Raw genomic sequence first — 7,662 nt, forward strand, 5'->3', positions numbered from 1 at the left:
GAACACTGGGCCTGGGTGCTATGCCTGTGCTTTTCAGCTCAAGGTGAGTGCTCTACCGCTTGAGCCACAGCTTCACTTCCAGTTTTCTAGTGGTTTATTGGAGATAAGAGTCTCACGGACTTTCCTTCCCGGGCTGGCTTTGAACCGTGAGCCTTAGATCTCAGCGTCCTGAGTAGCTAGGATTACAGGAGTGAGCCACCAGCGCCCGGCAACACCAATACTTACTGTAAAAATTCATGAATTCCGTGGAATTCTTCCAAGTGAATTGCCTGCATTGGATGTCAAAATGAATTCAAGAGTTTTTGTATACATGTATAATGATTTCTGCAGAGTTTGTGATTTTTTTAATCAGAAATAATTTTAACGTATCTGTTGAAATGAGTAGTACAGAAACTAAAGTATTTCTGGTGGTTGTCTGAAAAAGAATATTTTAAAATATTCTATATTCTATGTTTGCATAATGTTCATAATTTATTTTATTCTTTCCTAGATATACTTTGAATTCTATATTATTTTATAATATATAGGTTCATTAATGTGTCCTTTCAGATTGTATTCCATATAGAAAGTTTTAGATTCCTTTTTTGCCTAGGTTCTAATATTATTTTTCTTTGGGATAAAATGACAATTTTGTCTAATTTCAAAAGTTTTGTAAAGTTTATGCTATGTAAACGCCTTTCTGAGGTGAAGATTTAATACACTAATGCCAAACTAAATTTAATTTAAAGGAATTACGTTTGTTGTTACACTTGTTATTTTGTAATCAACTTTTTTTTTTTTTAGGTCTGGTCCTGGGGCCTGAACTCTGGGCCTGGGCGCTGTTCCTCAGCTCTTCAGCTCAAGGCTAGCGCTCTACCACTGAAGCCACAGCGCCACTTCCGGCTTTTTTCTTTTTGCTTATGTGGTGCTGAGGAATCGAACCCAGGGCCTTGAGCATGCAAGGCAAGCGCTCTACCACTGAGTCACCTTCCCAGCCCTGTAATCAACTTTTTAATAACTGTTTTTCATTTCTTGCATCTGAAGAATGAAAAATACGGAATACTTCACAAATTTTCATATCATCCTTGTGCAATTGCCATGTTAATCTCTGTATTGTAATTTGGGAATACGTGCTGCTGAAGCATGTAGTATCTTCTAAATTTAAGTAGTTAGTGATGCAATCTTTATACAGGCTTATATCCGTGGGTGCCTACTTGAAACAAGGAAATCTTATTGTTCCTAACAATGCTATTATTTCCCTAAAATTCTGTGAATAGGGGAAAAATCAATCGATTGCTCACATTTGCAATTTTTTTTGTCAATGACAATTTTAAGTCTTTTTCATTTGGAATTTGATCATACTTTCAATAATTTATAGCTAGGTCCAAAGGTGATGGCTTTTTCAAGTACTTATTGATCCAACTGAATTAGGTTTGTGGAGCTAATGGATTCAAAGTAAGCCTTGCTTAAGAGCTACTTATAACATTCTGCAGCTGACATTTTCCCAAATGAGTTCTTACTGGCACAAATGTCTACCTGACCCTTTACTCTTCTCCCATGTAGGAACAGACCAATCAGAATATCTTACCCTGACAACATAGATTGTTTTACTTGAACAAAACTTAAATGTTACAAGGGATCATAGAGAGATGAACAGTTCAGTCAGAAGTGTTCAGACTAGAAGGTATTTTATCAAAATATAATTGTTTATTATATCTAACATTTCAAAAGTAGCTAAAGCCAAGAAGGTGAAAAAATTGATCATATGCGTGATTACTTAATGTCCTGGCCTGTCTACCATCCAACCAGGCAGGAACTTACACCACTGCATTTCTATCACGAAATATTTTCATAGTTGCAGGAGAAGTCCAGATGTTTCTCCTCATTATTAGGCCTTTAATTGGTAATGTTTTAATGGTAAAGCTTTAGGTCCAACTCTATCAAACACTGAGGTAGAGATAATGGAATAATACTTTAAAACAGAGTTGCCTTTGATACTGTAACCACAACAGAACAATGCAAAACATGTGTCTTTTTCTTATATTATATAGTTATATATTTTATATTTATATGTGCTGATTTTATATTTCGCAGAGTGAAACTTACTAGAATTAGTTGATAATTTCACTAATAAATTAATATTTATTTATTCCAATAAATAGAATAGGAATATAAATAATTAGGTTTAAAATGTATATTAGAATATATGAAGTATCAGACCAATGTCTTTGGTATAAACTTGTGATACATTCTAACTGTTCTTGGTCTTCTGAATTCACATGGTAAAAAATACAATGTTGTTTTCCGCTAATCTAAAAGGGATTTTGCTCTGCTTCTCTGTTTATTGTTTTAACTCGCTGGTCCCAAACTGTTTTTCTCCATATTTCTGAAGCAATCCTACTAATTATGCCCAAATTTTGCTGATAAGGTGTCTAACAAATATTATTCTTCTGCATGATACAATGATTCCTAGGATCCCAGGTCCCAGTTATCGGCATCATCAGATAACAGAGGCAAGACTTCTCACCAAGGCCCATGCAACACGCCAACACAAAGTATTTGAAGATCCATCTCAAGTTCTAATTTCCTATATTTAAGGGCCCCAATTCCTTGAGATGCAGGAATTAGCAGTAAGCAATTGTGAAATGCATGGCAACTTAAAATGAAAGATGAGATCACAAAATTTGAGAGTATGTATGACAATTCAAACATTCAACTTACAGCTGACCAGCCCATATGAGTGAACAAGTTCACAAAGTGTCATAAGATTATTTTTAATATCCCTCCCCTATGATTAATGAAAGATTTTAGTCCTGCGTAAGTGAGCCAAAAAGTAGTTCCTGGAAGGATAGATGGATAATTGGTCTACCAAGGCCCAGAAAAATTTACTTAGAGTTCAAATGTAATTCAGAAAAATATTGAGAAGATACTTAGAGCTTCAAAACACTGGGACTTCAGTACAACATATTTCAGTGGTATAAAAATGTCACTCTCAAACCAATGATGATCTACATTTAATATTCTGAAAATTATTCCTTTTCAAATTAACTTTTTAAAATCACATTCGCCAAAATAACATTTGACAAGTAGATGATACTTAGTGACATTACAAGTTTTTCAAGTATAGGGAGCAAGTTACAATAGAGTTGAATTATTTACCCAGCACTAATGCCCAACACGTTCAACCATTCATTAAAGTGTAGAAATAGTACCACCCACAATTTGTGTTTTTCAGTAAGGGCCTTCCAGAAATGTGTTAGATAGATCAGCCTCCCAAATTTCAAACGCAAATATTAGCTAATAAAGTCAATGTCATCATTTAATAAGGTACATTTTAAAAAGTCACAAGTAGTTGTCTTATCATATGTAATAATATGTTTTCCCTATCTGTCTAACATAGGAAGAAATATGACTTATGTCTTGAATATGGGTACTCATCAGAGATATGACAAACATAAAATCTGTCTTCTATTTCTATCATATTCCTCTATAGGAATAAATTTTAGTATTCTTCTTTTTCCAAAACTTATAGGTAGTAGAAAATATTATCCCATGTAAAATAAAACAATCACACCATTGTACAAAGCCATTTATAAGAACTGGTAGTTAGGAATACATTCTATGCCAATTTTTTTACTTTCTTTTTGACTAAAGATTAATCTTCCAAATGGATGAGAATAAAATCATGGTTAGGTGCTTCACGTCTCCTGTCTTGCAAATTTGAATGAATTATGGAAATATAAGCTGACATCAGTTCAAGCATATGCAGTATGGAAACTCCATGAAATGTACATAAACCTTTCAAAGTATTAATAGACAGTGTAACAGGATGACTATCAGGAAGTTGAAAACAGAAAGGAATTATAGTAAAGACATAGAATGAATGAAAAATGAACAAGGGGCAAGTACAGCTAGAATACTCAATCTACACATATGATAAAGGAAGTGGTAAATCTGAAATAAATCTTGGAGAAGGGGTTGGTTGAGAATGATGGAAGGAGTGACTCTGATCCAAGAGCATTGGACAATTAGATGGATATATTTAATTGTAACACTTGCACAACCTTTTGAAATTCAGTTTAAAAACACAACAAAAAACAAAAACACACAAAAATCACAACCAATCTGAAATCTCCAGAAAGTATGAATATGACCTCCACAAATTTTAAGCAGTTAATGAAGGAAGGGTCGTCATGGGAAAAGCAAACAAAGCTATACAAAGAGAGAAGTTTGGGATAGGGGAGAATTTTGAACAGATTTAAATAGATTGTCTAAGGTTATAAATCACCTACATCTGCTGCAAATATTATCTTTCTTCTATGAGTTCTCTGTCTGAACTGGATAATCCAGTCGTGAGACACACTTGATAGCTTGTGAAGACAGAATGGAAGAAACAAGATCAAGAACCCATTACTCCACTGGAGAGAAAACACTCCTCTATGTTTTCTCTAATTTCTCTTCACTACTCTTTCTTCATACTTTTAAGTCAATTGATTTTGAATTATATTTTTCCTTCTTTCTTCTGACAAAGTAATTGGTCAAAGTAATTCCTTAAATATTATTTGCCATTTTCTTCTTTCATGCTGTTTAATTGGCCAAGCAAGTCTATTAAACTTCCCTCTTGCATTTGGTTGCCCTGAAACTTAATGTAAAACTTTGTCTCCAGAAAACAGTCCAAGAAGCTGTGATCACAAATATTTGGCTGTATTTTTTCTTTTACCTTGAAAGTCTTCTTGTGTCTAAAGTGCCCACAAAAATAAGTAATCCATCACTTTTTGGTTCAATCCATTCTAACCTAAAAGATATATTTTGCTAAGAAGATGGTTAGAGGAAACTGAAAAATACTGCACTTTTATCTTCTATCTTAAGACTCTCCTTAGATACCATATCAGGAACAATGAAGTTATTCTATGCAAAATTATTTCAATAGATGGTTTTTTTTCTTGGTCTTGCATTTGTTCACCAAGATGTATGGAGGAGAGTAGAGTTAAATCACCTATACCTAGGAAGACAGTGTCTGTTACAAAAGGACAATGCTTCTATGTCCTCCTCTTAGCTCTTGCCTGATTTCCAATTAATCACAGCATTTTGGCTTCAAGTTTAGTGAAGCTGAAGGACTATATGGGCTCCACCACTGTTACATCTTCATGATTTCTCTTTTAAAACTATTTAAGTTGCTTCATTTGGATGTGGAATTTATTTTCATGTCTTCATTCAATCTGTTCTGCATTGTAGTGAGCCAAATAGGCTCTGTAAAATCACTTTTGGTAGTACAATTACTAACACAATTTAGTGCTGGGAAGTTGGCTCTTTGGTAGAGCGCTTGCCTTGAATGCCTAAGGCCCTGGGTTCGATTCCTCAGCACCACATAAGCAAAAAGAAAAAAGCCGGAAGTGGTGCTGTGGCTCAAGTGGTAGAGCGCTAGCCTTGACCTGCAGAGCTGAGGGACAGAGCTGAGGCTCAGAGTTCAGGCACCACGACTGGACATCCAAAAAAAATATTAACACTATTTATATAAAAACGTTTGGCCTCCCTTCACTACTGAAGCCAATACGCTTAGCAAGGCTTTCTAAGAACTGTTTTCTTATCTTTTCCATTTGCTCAATTCTTTTCTGAACCCAAAACATTTTGGCTTATGTAATAAGAGAATTCTTCACTATTTCATGTTATTAAGGATATTATTTTTTGTGAGCCAGTTAGAAATGTGAAATCATTGGTTTGAAGGATCCAATTAGATTTTTTTCTGTGTTTCACTGCTTCACATGCAAAGACATTGTAGAAAGTGTTACAAACAGAAATGTGTAATCCCAACACCTTCTTTCATTGTGGAGGGCACTTTCTCCCTAAATATTTTGACTCAAATTATCTTTTTCAGAGAATTACGGTTTGGTAATTAAAGGTAAATTCACAAAATTGATGTCTTATTTTTTAAGAATTTGAATTTAAATTCCAGTATATCCTTGTTTCAACATAAGAATGTATTTCCTGGGTAAAGATAATTCCAAGGGAACCTACAGGATTTACAGCAACGTTTCTGAGGTTTGTTTGTTTAGTGTGAAAATGAGCATCTTCACCCACATTGCTTCCTCTCTACTAAGTCTCCGTGGATTTCTTTGCATGAAAGCCTATTCTCCCAGGCAATTTTAAATTTTCTTAATAGGCTAAGTTGTTAAAAATTTTGAACAACTCAAATTTACCTGTCATAACTTTTAAACCCTTGAAATACCTTTATCAGAACTGCGAATTCACCAATCCTAATTCCACCTTTACCATCAAAAAGTTAACATGCTGTTTTCATGATATGGTGTCCATGCAGCTATTATTTTCCAGTGGTTTTGTACTGCGTATACATAACCATATAAGCTGATGCTAAGCAAAATGAATTCCAAGATATGGAACCAGATTTTTTCAATTGTGGTTGTTGTTTTTGATGAACTATGTGATTTGTTTTCTCTGGGTTTTTCCCCTACTGTTCATTCCTGCTGTATTTGATTTTGTATTGTGTATGCATTTACCTTAAATAGGGAAGGGAAGAGGAAGAGCAAAATGGTGAGACAAATGACAAAGGGAAAACCAATGAAATAGCAACACTCACAAGACAATATATTGGAAATGTACATTACAGCTTGTGAGGGGTGAAGGAAAACTGTGAGAAAAATGGCGGGGGGTAACAAGTTTGAAATGTTTTGTATTTACTACCTTACAATTATTGTAACCTCACTGTACATCAATTTGATAATAAAATTGAAAAAATAAGCTGCATAAAATGTAATTTCACTGTATTGGTACAGTAAATATTATTCTTTATGTAGTAATATTTTAAAAATCAGTACTATTTGACATCCAATTCAAATTAATTACCTCTTCTTTATCAGAGGGTCATCAACGTGATTGTTATCCAACTAGACAATATTTTCATAATATACTTGCCGAATTTTTCGAAAAAGAATAAATTTAATACTTTCTAATTCTAAAACAGAAAACCACTTTAATGCTATGGAAGCCCAAAACTTTTAAAATTAACTAAGTTGTTAAGAGGACAGAATACATGTGTTCTTCAAAATTCTTTTGAGAAATAACTACTCATAATTACTCATTTTTAAATTCTCAACATTCCATACCTGAGAGATTCAAAACAGTACTTGTTTGCATGTTATGAAATTCTGCAATAGATGCAGTTTCCAATGGGGTGTTAAAGATTGAGAAGTCAACAGAAAAATAGCCACATTCTCTTAGAGGAGAAAACTATGAAGCATCTGTAATAATTAATTCGTCAAGAGTAAGCAATTTTCTTTTATCAGAGTAAGCTGTTATTTCTATGACCATCAATCCCAAGATTTATACCATGAAGTCATCCTAGCCCAACAGTTTCCAACTTGTAAGGGGCACCTTAAAATTCCTTAATTCATATCATGAATAGCTTATCTCTATTGTGAAAAATACTACATCTCTGCTAATGTGATTTCCTCCGTGTTCTGGAAAGACACCACAATAAACTGAGCTGCATCATTTTTCCTCACTTGCAAATATTATTTATATTTATACTTTTTTAATTATCATAGATATTGAGGAAGCTAAGAGCGGAAAATTATGGTTCAAAGCCCACTATGGCAGGAAGGTTTCTTAGAATCTTATCTCCAATATACTTCTCCATAAAAGCCAGACACAATGTGGCACTGAGGT

At 34.0% G+C, this 7,662-nt stretch overlaps 1 pseudogene; it reads right to left on the reverse strand.

Moving 5' to 3' along the window:
• Positions 1-1,027: 1,027 nt before the first annotated feature.
• On the reverse strand, positions 1,028-1,124 carry LOC122119404 (annotated as a pseudogene).
• Positions 1,125-7,662: the final 6,538 nt, after the last annotated feature.

This window comes from Dipodomys spectabilis, unplaced genomic scaffold (genome assembly GCF_019054845.1).
Source record: "Dipodomys spectabilis isolate Male_0828 unplaced genomic scaffold, ASM1905484v1 ptg000166l, whole genome shotgun sequence".
NCBI lineage: Eukaryota > Metazoa > Chordata > Mammalia > Rodentia > Heteromyidae > Dipodomys > Dipodomys spectabilis.